This window comes from Curcuma longa, chromosome 10 (assembly GCF_044706935.1).
Source record: "Curcuma longa cultivar G26 ecotype Majalengka, Jawa Barat chromosome 10, ITB_CL_G26_1.1, whole genome shotgun sequence".
Classification (NCBI taxonomy): Eukaryota; Viridiplantae; Streptophyta; class Magnoliopsida; order Zingiberales; family Zingiberaceae; genus Curcuma; species Curcuma longa.
Window position 1 is genome coordinate 12,235,746 of NC_133870.1, and position 15,275 is coordinate 12,251,020.

Below are 15,275 nucleotides of genomic sequence, written 5' to 3' on the forward strand. Positions count from 1 at the left end.
CAGTCTCCCTTTGACCTATCTAGACTCCCACCAACTGTCAAGTTTCTGATCATCGTTGAGCACTGCTTGGACTTTACACTAACTTAAGCATCAGGGCACCTCGTGCCTTGGACTAACTCTAGTCAACTTGTACCAGACTTACACAACCAACGTATTAATAAAATATGAAACTTCTAAAGGTCGGTTGTGCACCAATAATATCTATATGTGATTAGTAGGATGGATTTTGTTATAAGTGGGTTGTTGAGTCGTTCACTCTTATATACAAATACATCCTACTTAATGAATTATGGGTATATGATGTATTTCTTATTGAGTGGATTTGAGCCCGTTCACCTTATGTATATATGATACATCTTTTACCTGGGTGGATTGTGGATCGTTCATGGGTCATTAACCTTATATATATTTTTTATATATTTTGGATGCATTTCATTCTAGATGAATTGTAGGTTATTCATTCTTATATATGAAGCATTCTTCATTGGGCAAACTGTGGATCGTTTGTCCTTATATAATACATACACATATATATATATGGTTGATTCCTTGAGAAATTTAGAAGGGAAATACTTATAAAAATGTGAAAGAGGAAACATAATGAGAAATTTTTTAAAAAAAATTATGTTAACAAATTAATAGTTTTAAATTGCTAGAGAATGATTATTTATTTTTTGTTGGATTCTTTTATGAGATATTTATATCATGCACTTCCTTCGTATATACACTTTGCATTTTACGCTTACTTCTAGAATTTTTATTCTCCGAGTTAAATGACTGGAATGAGTACATAACACTAGTGGAGTTTCTTTGGAAGTATGCATTTAGTTGGTTTAGTTAGGTTTTGTTTATATTTTGTTTTGACACTATTCAGTTCACACACGATAAGCAAAGCTAGCTTCAAGACAAACTTAGCTTGTACGGAGCACGATAGGAGAGTTCATGGAATACATAAGTCCTTATTTGGAATGAATCTGATGTGCCTAAGTCCATCAGCGACTTTCTTCCCCAAAATTACACAAAGTTAAGTTTTTTCGAAACTCACATTTACCTAAAAAGGGTCTAGAACCAAGGTTGGTGGACATGTTTACACTCAAGAGAGTATCTAGAAAACATGTATATTAGTTTGGAGTGATTCTAATAAGCATAACTCCATGAATGACTTTTTGTCAAAATTAATTAATGGATGACTAGTGTTCAAAATCATAAATTTTGAACACGGCTAAGCTTAGGAGAGTTCTAAGAACCAAGGTATGGAACTGAGGTTGATAACTTTGTGTCAATACTACACAAGGCTGGATTTTTTTAGAAACTCACAACAAACTAAATGAGGTATGGAACCAAGGATGGTGGCATGATTACACTAGAGAGAGTTCCTATAAGCCATGTGTCATGGTTTGGTGAATCTAATGTGATTAAGTCCATCAATGATTTTTGATCAAAACTTACTAACAACTTAATAGAGTCCAAATTTAGACATTTTGAACATAGTCACACAGGAGAGTCCAAGGAATATACAAGTCTAGCATTCATGAATTTAACATGCTTAAGTTCATTAGTAATATATATAAGAACTTGTATAATGTATGGAATTTTTCAAAAATAAACAACAAGGTAAAAGAATATAAACAAAGGTCGGTGGGTATAGTTTACCTCATAAGAATCCCTTGGAAGACATAGGTTTCGATTTTGGAGTGATTCTAATAAGCCTAAGTCCGTTAGTAACTTTTCTCCAAAACTCACTAATGGTTGACCAATAGTTAGAATTGGAAATTTTGAACATGGTTAAACTTAAGAGAGTTCTAGAAATACATAGACTTTGTTTTTGAGTGAATATGATAAGTATAACTCCATCAATGACTTACTACACAAGGCTGGAATATTTTCAAAAACTCACAAGAGTCTAAATATGCTTTGGAATCAAGTTTGGTGGGCATGGTTTCACTCAAAAAAGTTATAGGAATACATAGATTCTAATTTGAAGTGAATGTAATGTCTCTAAGTCAATTAATGACTTTTAGTGAAAACTTACTGATGGTTGAATAATATTCAAATTTAGTGGAATTAAGCATGTTCAAACTCAAGAGAGTCCCAAAACACATAAGTTTTAATTTGGAGTGGATTTGATAAACCTAAGTGCACCAGTAATTTAGTAAGTGTATGCTAAAACAACTTAAGATTGAATTTTTTTTATAAAAACTCACAAAATAATCACACTATGAAGAGTCTAGGAAAATATAGATTTTGCTTTGGAGTGAATTTGAACCCTAGGTCTATTAGTGACTTTTGATCAAAACTCATTGATTACCTTTTCTGTACAAAAGATATTTTGATCTTTAGTGATAGGAATTTATCAACAATGGTTAGGATTGAATGTATCTAGTCCTTGGATATATCAAGCACTTTTGTTTAATAGAAAAAAGTGAAAACTATATCAAACGTTAGGGAAGTTAAGTGTTCAATATATATTGAGTAAATACAAAGGGAAAAAGATGAATCATGATCATCTTTAAAAATTCAAGAAACAACATGATACTTTTGTAGAAGACAAAAAAAATCTATATGTGAAATCGTAGAGAACAATTTTAAGATTAAACATTTCAATAGCAAAAGTCCTCTTCTATGCTACACAAATGGCAAGACGACTAATTAGATTATTGTTGATGCTGCAAGATTGTAGATACATATTTTTAAACTGTCGCACCAAGAGTTTAAGATGATAATTGTTGCATGCAAAATGATTAATTTTGACATGTGTAATTTTTTATTAGACAACGGAGGTGACAATTCAATGGCCTAACAAAAAAATGGATAAAAATTAAAAGGGCATTTCAAATTATATAAATCATTAAAAGGATATCTCTTTTTTTTTTTAATAAAAATAAAAGAGTGCTCCATTAGTAATTTTATTTCAACAATATTTTTATTTCTAGTGCTATTATAGTGGCTAGGACTAGCTACTATAACACATAAACTATTCAATAATTGTTACAATATATAACACTTAATATAATATTGTTATAGTATTGTAGTAACTATTTAGTAGCTTCTACACATTATAGTAACTATCTAGTAGTTGTTACAATTGTTTTCAAGTGATTTTAACTAATTTAAAATATTTTTGATGATATTTAAATAATTTTGACTAAGTTGGTAAAAAAATATTTTGATATAATAATATAAAAAATTTATGATTTAGGGTTTAAGATATTAGGATTTTTACAACTGTTTTAATATGAATTTGACTAATTTAAAGTAATTTTGATAAAGTTTAAATAATTTTAATCAAGTTAGTAAAGGGTATTTTAATATAATAGTGATTTGTGTATAGTAATTTTGATTAAAATAAAATAGTTAAGTTTTTCTAATGTAGTAGCTATTGAGTACCTTCTAGTCGTAATAGCTATCTATAGTTAATACGCAACACTAAAACCCAAACTTTAAAATTTTGAACCCTAAATCCTAAATTTTGAATACTATTATATAAAAATAATCTTTATCAACTTTGTCAAAATTATTTCAACTTCATCACAATCACGATATTTTAACAGCTACAAAGTAACTTTTACTCGTTATAGTAGTTAATCGTAGCTACTATACCTGTAGTTGCTAAATCTTAAATTCTAAATACATATTATAGCAGCTATCGGTAGGTACTATGATTTTTGTCTAAGTTTTTTTTTGACTCACTATGAATACTACATAGTGAATACTTAGAGCAAAAAAATTATTTAAAGAGGTACATGATTTAATCAAATATAATATAAAATGCATAATTTGAGTATTTGTGAAAGATACCGGCTGAGGAAATTATTGCTGTTTTTCTTGTAGTGAGGAAAGTAGAAAAATTCAGTTTAATTTAAGTTAGAAAAAATATTAAGTTAACAAAATTAAGGTTACAGGTGGATAATATTTTAGAAAATAATTTTTCTTTGTTAAATAGTAAAAAGGGTGGTTTTAATTAAACTTGTGTAGATTGGCCGAGTCCAAAAGCGGTCGTCACGCCGTCTCTATTCGCTAATTTGGATTTTGAAAGCGAGTCATGGAACCGCAAATCCATGCTGGCGATGATGGAGGCGACGACATGATTCCGTCAAGGAACTGCGGCGACAAATGGAAGCCCTCGTCTCCTCCCGCCGCCAGTCTCGAGACTCCACCTCGTCTCCTCCCTTCATCCCATCGTCCCCGACCTCGTCTCCTCCATCAACATCTCCCTCCGCATCATCTCCGCCTTCGACTGCAGACCCTTCTCCCCCTACCCCAAACCCTAACCCTAAATCCCCTGCCGACCGCCACCAATCCCTCACGCCCGCCGCCGCCCCCTTCCTGATGCACATCGCCCCCCCACACCCAGCCAAGCCCGCACCGCCGCCTTCCTCCGATGACCAGCTCTCCGTCGTCGAGTACAATTGTCGCAGTCTGTCTTCTGGAACTCGTCCCCTTCACCGAGATTGATTCCGCAGCATTGCTCCGGCGATTGGAGAATGACCAGTCCTCGGCCACCCCTGCCGAGAAGGCTGCTCTTGCCGAACTTGGTGGGGATCTTGGGCCAATATCTGCTGTCGAAATGGCGCTCCGGCGAATTTCTGAGGAAGGTGGGGGAGTCCAGTTGGAAGAGCTCACTGAGAACGGGAAGTCCATGCTGACGATTTCGGGCATCGACCGGAACAAGCTCCTCAAGGAGCTTCCCGAGAGCTCTTCTCAAGGCCAGCAGCTACCGTCACGTGTGTCATCTACTGAACTCAGATCAAGCAGGGGGGACACTCATGGTCAGGGTCCGGCAGTGACCGGAGTTGGCAACACTCCTATCATGATGCCAAGTCCATCACCCGATATGTGGATGGGACCTCCTGATGCTCATCTCGCTGGTATGCACCATATGTTTCCTGGTGGCGCCCCGCCCTTGGTTGGTCCAAGCGGCGGGCCTAGAGTTATGGGGATGATGGGGATGCCAAGGATGATGGGACTTTCTCCACTCCATAGGCCCCTCATGGCACCTGGTAACTCACCTGGTGGCCCTAATTCTGCAATGCCCAAACAAAGAACAGAGGAAGATGATCTAAAGGATCTTGAGACGTTGTTAAACAAAAAGACATTCAGAGAGATGCAGATGTCAAAGACAGGGGAGGAGCTTTTGGATCTGATTCACCGGCCTACTGCAAAGGAAACTGCTGTTGCTGCAAAGGTTTTAATAGCTCACCTAAAGTTATTACTTTTCTTAGGATTACTAAAGAGAGTCTCCATGAAGCATCAGTTTATCTGATTCGATATAGATGTTAAATATCATAGGACCCTTTTTTTCTTAATTAAAAAGTTGCAAATTTTGAAAAGAATTATATTTTCCTTCATGAAATTTCTAAAATGTAACATTATATATTTTTTTCTATGAGCATGACTTTGGATGAAAATCCCAGTCTCACTGGAAATTCTTTTTAGAGGTTTAGCATTCTATTGACTTGATAATCTGTATTCCTTGTTTTATTTGTCGGACTAGTCATAGAAGAATTCACTATGATCGTGTTTAAGAGGAATATTTAACCGTTCTATTAATTAGTTAGTCATATTTTTCAGAATAATGGGAATACTTAACTTAATCTCACACCTATGTGTTTTGAGTAATAATCATGTGTAGAAGCTATATCTACATGGGTTGGTTGTAATCTCATGTGGTCAATACTATATATATATGTAACTTGGCAGAGGTATATTTCTCTATGTCTAGATTTTCTCCTTTTTGGTTATTTTGTAGGGAGATTGCTAATTTTATGACTGAAAAATGTCCTTCTCTCCTGCTTTCCTTGCCATAGATCTAAATTTTCTCCACATTTGATCTCCTCTTTTATCCCATTTCTCCCTTCCTCTACAATCTTCATTTTAGATACCCCAACTTTTCAATCCCCATCTCTTAGTCTTTTCCTTTGCTTCTAACCTTCTATATAAATACAACCAAAACAACTAGGAGATTAACAAATTATAAAATAAGAAGCATACCTAATTAAACTAAACTAATACGAACATTTACGAATGCTTAGAAATAAGATGATTAGCAACTTGGAGAATTTCTTTCAAAGATTTATTTTCCTTAAGACGAAAACCTACTAAAATAGTCAAAATAAATTCTTACGAAGATAAAATTAGAATTTCATAGATAAAATTAGCATTTCATATTTTGCATTATTCTTCCTTTTGAAGAACTCGAACATGTTGAGTGGGGAGACAAGATAATCTAGATCAAATTTTGTAAAACTGAGAATAGGTGCTAAGAAAATGGCAAAGAGGTGCCTTTGGATGAGGCGTCTTTTACACTTTTTACATCCTATTAAACATCTCACCAGTTATCTACTAATATTCAAGCATCATATATATGCGGAAGTTTCTTCGAATGGATTAGGTACCTTAAGTGTTTTCATGGGGAGTGCTAGTATATCAACTATGCTCTTGATCTTAGGAGTTGACTACACCACAGAGGGAATGCTTTAAGTTATTAGAGCTCAACTTATGGGCAAATCAACAAACTAAGATAAAAATTTGAATGGTAATTAGTTCTCTACATTGAAAATTAGATTAATGCTCAATTCAATTGGAATGTTAATAATAGCCATTAGTACTAATCTTTCTAAGAAAGGGACTAGTGAAATGAATATAAAATCTCTTGGAAGAGCTTTTGGGAAAAGCACTCAGGCTGAATGCAAACTGATATAGTCTCATATGTTGTACTCTTATGTTTGCTATGTGCATTTGTATGTGTTTAATAAATTTAATTAGTCACTGCAATTTTTCTCCTAACATTGGCATGAATCTCTGCAATACGTTCAACAAATCTATTATAGTACTTAGAAAAATTGAAAGTGATAGATAAATCAGTGGGTTGACAAGCTGTAGGCCTATAAACAACATTGAAACCATAAGCCGGGTTATAGAATTGTTATAACAAATTCAACAACTGTAATGGTAGAATTCTAAATCTTAATTTTTCACCTGTTACACATCTCAGATAGATTCTTGACAACCTCAAATTGACCATTAGTTTTAGAATAAAATGCAAATGAAAACTTAAGTTCAGTTCTATTGGTCACTAATAAACTTAAAATCCCTAACTAACACTATATTTGATCTGGATGACCCATGCAATCTTATTACTATCTTAAATAACAACATAACCACATCAGATGTTTCTTTTATTTTGTTATATGGAATGAAATATGCCATTTTTATTTTTTCATTAAAAAACCAACAAACTTAACATCCTTAATTGCCACTATACATTTGAATAACCCATGCAATATAATTTTTTAAAAAGAACAACTTAACTACATGAGATGCATTTCTTATTTTATTGGACCAAAATGGTTATTTCAGACGACAATTAAAGTATAACTATAAATTTGATTGGTCTAAGATAGCCTGAAAACAAAGTCCAAGATAGTCCTAAATTAAATTTCATGCTAAGATGTTCATAAAGGACGGACTATGGCATATAAAGACCCATGTTTTGCTTAGTGTCTTTGGCCATTAGGCACATGCAATATTGAGACACTATATTCTAACGGCTTATCTCAAGGATGGCCAAAATTTTTTATCTAGAATGAGCTCTATGGTCTTGTCTTTCTCAAAGTGATCCCAAAGTAACTTACAATTCACTTGTGTGCAATTCTTAAACCAAAAGATCTCTAAGTGATGCCCCGGAAATGGACAGGTGTGAACTCTTGAATAGGTAATAAAACCTAATTACAAAGCTAACTTAATCATGATGATTTCCACTGTAAAGGATAGTATTCATCCTTAACATGCTCAAATCTTATATCATACTCATCATAATGTGGTCACAACTGGATTCAATGAATTAGTCGTTTTGTTATCCTCACTTGGTTGATACTTCAAGATAAAAGTGTATCCTTGATAGAATTTAATCACTTAACATGTTTAAAACTTCTTCAATGATGAAACTAAGTGTTACATGCTCAGAATCATAGTTGGAAACTGGATCGATTCTGATATTGATAGGTCAGAATAGCATGTGGGCGGTCTGAGTTTGTTTCTCAGATTTCATATCTGAATTATGAGATTAAGCAAGGAAAATGACATAAAATTAATGGAAACTAGTGTAAAGCAATAACTGATGGAATTCGATGAGATTTGAAGAAAGTTGTTTTACTGCAAAAGTCTACCCAATCTAAAACCAGGAAAGAGAAATGAACCTTCTAACATATGCAATGATGGAGGAATAGAGGTAGAGGTTCACTAGATTATCAATAGCAGAAGAGGGGCGGGATATAGAAAATGACTCGATCTTGGTAGATCATGCAGGAATATCGAATAGGAGCGAAGAACATGCTCTTGGATTCTTCAGTTGGTAAATTGTGTGAAGAGAATAGGGTTTAAAGAACATGCTCTTGGATTCTTCAGTTGGTAAATTGTGTGAAGAGAATAGGGTTTAAAGAGCTAGGTTTTATTAGTAATTTACAATAAATAATTAAAAAAGTAATCTTGTTTACCTTAAAATATAGCTTATCACAATTACACAAGTAATTGAATTAAATTTAGAATAACAAGTTACAAAAATATAAGAAGCACCTCAATTAATTTTATATTATTAATATCAAAATGAGTGTCATACATTATATGGGAGCATTGGTTCTTGTACCCCTTGTTTGAGATTAATTTCATAGTAAATGATATGTCTCAGGTTCTTCAACTTTAGCTTCATTCATTGCTACTAATTATTGTTGTTTCTTTGCTTGGTTTAAGTTCCCCCCTATACCCAATAAATAAAATGAAGAGAATATATCATGAAGGTAGTGTGAATTGACACTTCATCTCTTTTCTTTTTATTGATTCATCACCTCACAGATAGAATTTGGCTGAGACAAACTTGTCGTATCACTAAATTGTATGACTATTAGTTGACTTACATTTATTTGTGCTAACATGATGTTAATATTGACTGATGATGTTCTAGTCATGCTAATTGATATCAATCTACATTTGAAACCATGTCAAAGACTAATCAAATGCGTTCTAAGTGGGTATCATGCGCTTTGTTATATCAAGATGTCATCAAAGACAACAATCAAGAACTTCTTATAAAGGATTTTAGGACTTTATTCATCACCCTTGTGAAGGTACATAACCCTTAGTAAGGTGCTTAAGGCATGACTAATCATTCATTTGTTCATCTTATGTTTTAAAAGTAGTCTTCCATTCTTGACCGATTTTTATCCTGAATTTGACGATACCCACTATAGAAGTTAATTTTGGGCTGTTCGGCTCACACCACCAAGTTGACCATATCGTCGATTCTAGGTATAGGAAACATCTACTTGACATGAACTTGTTGAAGGAATGAGAACTTCTTATAAAGGATTTTAGGACTTTATTCATCACACTTGTGAAGGTACATAACCCTTAGCAAGGTGCTTAAGGCATGACTAACCATTCATTTGTTCATCTTATGTTTTAAAAGTAGTCTTCCATTCCTGACCAATTTTTATCCTGAATTTGACGATACCCACTATGGAAGTTAATTTTGGACTGTTCGGCTCACACCATCAAGTTGAACATATCACCGATTCTAGGTATAGGAAACATCTACTTGACGTGAACTTGTTGAAGGAATGATTGTGAACACATTCACATTCTACATCTCTCCTTAGTTAATGTCAAATTTAAAACCATGTAGTCAAGCATGCCATCAAGTCTATGTATAGGAAATGTATACAGATATCTTGTTGATTCTGTAGGGATCTGCATGCGCCTAAAAACAATTTTAGACACATAAAATACAACGGAAAAGGGATCCCTCCAGAAGATCCATGCGAAACCTATTCGTTTTACTAATTATATCTACTGGAATCGAGGTTACCTTCGATACGAGCCCTTCGCAATCCCGACAGTAACTCTTGCCTTCAAAGGTTGACGGATCTCAGCACGATCAGTGTGTTCGTGCCTCCACGGTATCCACACGAACACTGAGATGGAGAGGAACCAGATCGTGGTGCTAGCCACAATACTAGGTTCGACCAAGGTAGAAAAGAAGAGGAAGAAGATCAATAATCCTTCTCTCAAGAGCCTCTCATCCCTTTTTATATCCAACCATGGAATATGAAGGGTTTTTGGCTCTTGGGATTCCATGGAATTAATACATTTAATAATCTCATGCATGCCATGCATGATGATCATGCAACCCTCTTAATGATGCTCATGCAACCCTCTTAATGATGAGAGAATTAATACCCTATTAATCTCATGCATGATGATCATGTAACCCTCTTAATGGATTCGATTTGACTTGAGTCCAACTCGAGTCTCACTCAATCCGAATTGGCACTAAGGGCTGACACTAACAGATTCAACTGTGAGCAGATTCTCATCCTATATCTCTCCCCCATAGAGTTGATGTTGAATTAAAAACCAAGATTTAAAATATCGAGCTATGCCAAAGTTTCAATCTTGCCCTAGAACGATACAGTTTCAGTACCGTATTGTACCGTGCCAGTATAGTTTCGATATTTTTAAAATATAAAATATTAACTAAAAAGACTTGGTTAGCAACAATAAAACAAGATAAAATTTATTTAAATATAAATGATGATATAATAGGAGATAGAGCTCAATGGCGTAAAAGGATCCATATAGCCGACCCACTTAGTGGGATAAGACTTGGTTGTTGTTATAAAATATTAACTAAAAATAAAAATTTAATCAAAATATTTAAAAATAAAAATAAAAAATATATATTTTAAAAAATAATAGGATAATTTTATGAGGTTTTAATTAAGTCTATTTAAATTATCCCAACTATAGTTAAGAGTTGATTAAAATTATCAATCTAACTTATTATTAAAACCTAAGTTTAACAAAAACGATCCACGTTTTCGTGCCACCGGGGCATGTGTGGCCCACGCGACGCCATCGGAGGCATCACAGGACTCGGGCGATGCCTCCGGTAGCGTTGCCGAATCGATCCACGTTTTTGCGCTACCAGGGCCCGCGCGACCCGTGTGATCGGGGCTCGCGTGGCCCACGCGATACCTTTGGAGGTGTCTCGCGAGTTCGACAATGTCTCTAGAGGCGTCACGCGGGTCCGGTGACGCCTCTGGATAGCGTCTTGCTTGGAACCGTTGGTGTCAGTGTAGGTTGGTTGGTGGAACAAGAAATTTTACCGGTATCGAGCGAAACGGCTCAAGATTTCAATCCTTGTTAAAAACCATTCACCCAATTTTCCTCTCCCAACAACTATACATGTGATAATTGAAATTTCATTATTTAGAGGGTTCTTGGAAGTGATTTAACAATTGTTCGTGGTTGTAGACTATTGAAAGGGTATTGCTTCTCAAATTTTTTTCTAAAGAGTTCCATAAAGTTTTACAAAGCCAATACATCAACATTCCTAAAAAGCAATAATTTTTCTTTTATTGTGTTGAGAAGAACTTTATTTTTGAAGAAAGAGCATAATCACATATAATATAACAAAACTTTCATTTGGTCTTGTATGCTTCTGCTTGTTATCTTAATTGCTGTTAAATAATGGAACTGGTATATCCACCTCTACTAGTATCCGGCTGATGGAACGTGTTATATTACAGAGGATTTTCATTGCTTAGTTGATATGTACATTGATATTTGATAAAATAGTTATGCCCACTCTAATTTTTATGAATAACCAAGGGCATTGTGCTTCATGGATTTAGTACAGACATCTCTTTTTTACCAAGCTAAAAAGGTCCCTAAAGATGATTTACCTCCAAACAGGGCCCTTGTCCAAAGACCTGGGCCAATACCCCTGAAAAGATTTTCCAGCATTATCATTGTATTTTTCATTACAAGATGTTTTCAATAAAACATTGGTGTACACACTTGAAAAATTTTGAACAAAAAAAGTCATAAGGACCCTGATAGGCAGTCAGAAGACCGGCAATCTATTTGGTCTTTTGCAGTTTGCACTTTCCTTTCGCTAATAAACTGACAAAACATTATAATCTCTAGATTCAAGCATTTTGACAAAAGGAAATGATAAATGACTTGGTAATTTATTTATTTTTTAAAATGCATTACTTGTTTGTCTTGAGTATGATGAATATTTTGTGTTAACATGTTTGTTGGTTTTCCTTGTATCCTCCGAGTCTTATATCTTGAATTCATTTCTCAGTTCAAGACAAAAGGTGGATCACAACTCAAGGAATACTGTACTAATTTAACTAAAGAAGACTGCAGGCACCAATCTGGTTCTTTTATTGCCTGTGATAAGGTTAGTGGTGGTCTATGTTTTATGTATCGATAACTCAATTTGCTAATCCCTGATTCTTGCTGTCACTAGAATTCAGTTTCTATTGAATTTTGAAAGCTACTTTTACTCAAATGTCTGAAGTTGTATATCTACTTATTTCTTGTTAATCCATGAACTATCTTCGGTGCATGCTCAATCATGAACAAACTATGGTATATAATGGTTTCAATGTGTAGATGTGCAATCAGAGGCCAGTTCAAGAGTTTGGCCAGCTACTCAGTTATACCTCTGTCTAAGATAGCGATTTGTGAGTTCAGTGAGAAACTCATTTATCTGTCTAGGGTAGAGATTGATGAGTCATTTTCTGTCTAGAAAGTTTAATTTGGATGATTGAATAGTTACTTGAAGCAATCTAAGCCACAAGCTGTTAAGAATAGATGATGCCTTCACAAAAGACGAGATGACTTTCATCAAAAATGGACTCTTAACTGAGTCCATGATAGTCAGGTGCCATCAAATATATGTTGTCTAGAGATTCAGCATCAAGGGTCATGCATTTCACCCTCAACCTTGTTTTAGGTTGTTGAGAGGTATACAAATGAGGTGAAAGTTGTGAATACCAGGATGCTCAGTCAATAATTAATGAGATATGTATAGAGTTATGCTCATGTGATAGCTTGATATAACCGAGATGACGATCATCTTATTTTCTATGATAGAAAAGTTATGTTTTGTTAGAAAGTTGATGGATTTGCTCATGATGCACACCTATATATGGCTTCTCCAATAGTGTAGTGCAAGACACTCGTATAGTGCATGAAATGCAGATGGTCACATATAACAGAAACAAGTTTGGGGTTTTCTTAACTCTTGGATATTAAATACAATTCATTTATTTTAAATTGTTCAATAGAGTGCATGGAATTGATATTGTCAACCAGATCAATGATCTACTTCCTCGACCTTCATTACTGGTGGACTGCCTTTGTGCAAAACTTTGGTGATGGGGAGATCTTCCAACTACTATATTAAAATTATGTCAACCTATAAAAAGCCCTGCACTAGAAGATGATGATGGATTAGATACAATCTTCACTTTCGAAGAGTTATGTTATGGTGGCAAATAAATAACAAGATGGGAAAGATTGTTCTGTTGTCTGTTCTCCAAGTTTTTTGAGGGTTGACATGACAAGAGGCCCCATATGGGTAACACCTAGTACACCTGAGGAGATCAAGATATTTCTAAAAACACTGAACAAATACAGATGCTATATCCATATCATATCTCAAGGCTGGATGATTGAATGGGAAAAAGAATCATCATTTGACTAGTTTGTTACTTATTGCAACCAAGATGTCATCTTTATATCAATTATCAAGTTTCTATTATCCTTGTTAATGACAGCAGGGGACCCTCAGGGATTGTTACCACAATGATGGTTATGAGTTATGACATATTGGAAGATGCGCATGACAATATTGATGATGCTCTCCATGACAATTCTCTTCTTCTCAAAAAGCGTCTTTCAATTCTCATCTTTGTGGGCCTGGTGAAGAGCCAAATAATGAGGGAAAGTAGGAGATGCTAGGAAGCCAAGTAAATTTATGGGAGGGTTTATAGTAATTTTCTTCTTAGTTTTGAGAAGGAAGTTGGGTGTTTTGATCTCCCTTTCTTGATATTTGATACTCGGACTATTTATCTATCCCTTCTTTTTTGTTACTTTTGAGTTTCTTCTTTTTAACCCCCTGAAGGTTTTCATGTTTTTGAAAACAGGTTCATTTCCGCCGTATTATTGCTCCACATACAGATATGAATTTAGGTGATTGCTCTTTTCTGGATACCTGCCGTCATACAAAGGTTACCTTTTGTTTTTTTTCACTGTCTTCACTGTTTTTCATGTTTTCCTTCTCAATTTATATTGTTTATTTTCATGGCAGACTTGCAAATATGTTCATTATGAACTTGACCAAACTCCAGATGCTCCAATTATAATGGGATCTGCCAATCTTCCACCTCCAAAGGAACTAAAGCCCCAAAGGGCTGAATACTGTTCAGAAGTTGAGCTTGGTGAACCCCAGTGGATAAACTGTGATATTCGTTCATTTAGAGTGGACATTTTGGGGAAATTTGGAGTTATTATGGCTGACCCTCCCTGGGATATTCATATGGAATTACCATATGGCACAATGGCTGATGATGAAATGAGAAATCTAAATGTACCTGCATTGCAAACTGATGGTTTAATTTTCCTTTGGGTCACTGGGCGTGCAATGGAACTTGGGCGTGAGTGGTGAGTCATTATTATTTGCCTTCTTTTCAATGAACCTGCTGGTACTATGCTCTGATAGATGGATGATTGAAACCACACATGACTTCATGAATTCAGATAATAAACATGTTTAATGATCTCAAATATGCAACTGTTAATGTGTTATTTTTGTGTGTGCCTTGCACTATTTACGTCATCTACTTGATGTCTGATAATATCCACTGTAATTTTGATCATACAATACAAGTTTTCGTTATTCCTTTGTTTGAGGAACTTGAATGTGTTGGTTATATTTGCTATATATATATATATATAGAGAAATGTTATGTTGCGCGACGAGGAATCCGCGATCCGTGCGTGACACCGCGACCCACCGCCGCTGTCGTCGCCCTTGCTGTGCCATCCGACTACTGCCGGTCGCCGCCTCGCTGCCTCGGGCGCGATCGATGCGCCACTCGCTGGCGCTCCGTCCGGCGTCAGATTCCGGCCGGATAGTGGCCAGAATTCGGCATAATTTGGCCGGAAACAGGGTCCGCAGTGGCGCAGCCACTGTCGGCCGTGATCGACCCTATTTCCGGTCAAATTCGCAGGATTCCGGCCACTATCCGGCCGGAATCCACCGCCGGACGGAGCGCCGGCGAGCAGCGCGTCGATCGCGGCCGAGGTGGCGGCCAGCGGTAGCCGGACGGGGCGGCGGCAGCGGCGGTGGGTCAGGGCGTCGCACACGGGTGTGTTGCGCAGGATATATATATATATATATATATATATATATATATATA

At 35.5% G+C, this 15,275-nt stretch overlaps 1 pseudogene; it reads left to right on the forward strand.

Annotated features, from left to right (window-relative positions):
- Positions 1 to 4,042: 4,042 nt before the first annotated feature.
- On the forward strand, positions 4,043 to 14,712 carry LOC141836471 (putative N(6)-adenosine-methyltransferase MT-A70-like; annotated as a pseudogene).
- The last annotated feature ends 563 nt before the right edge of the window (positions 14,713 to 15,275 follow it).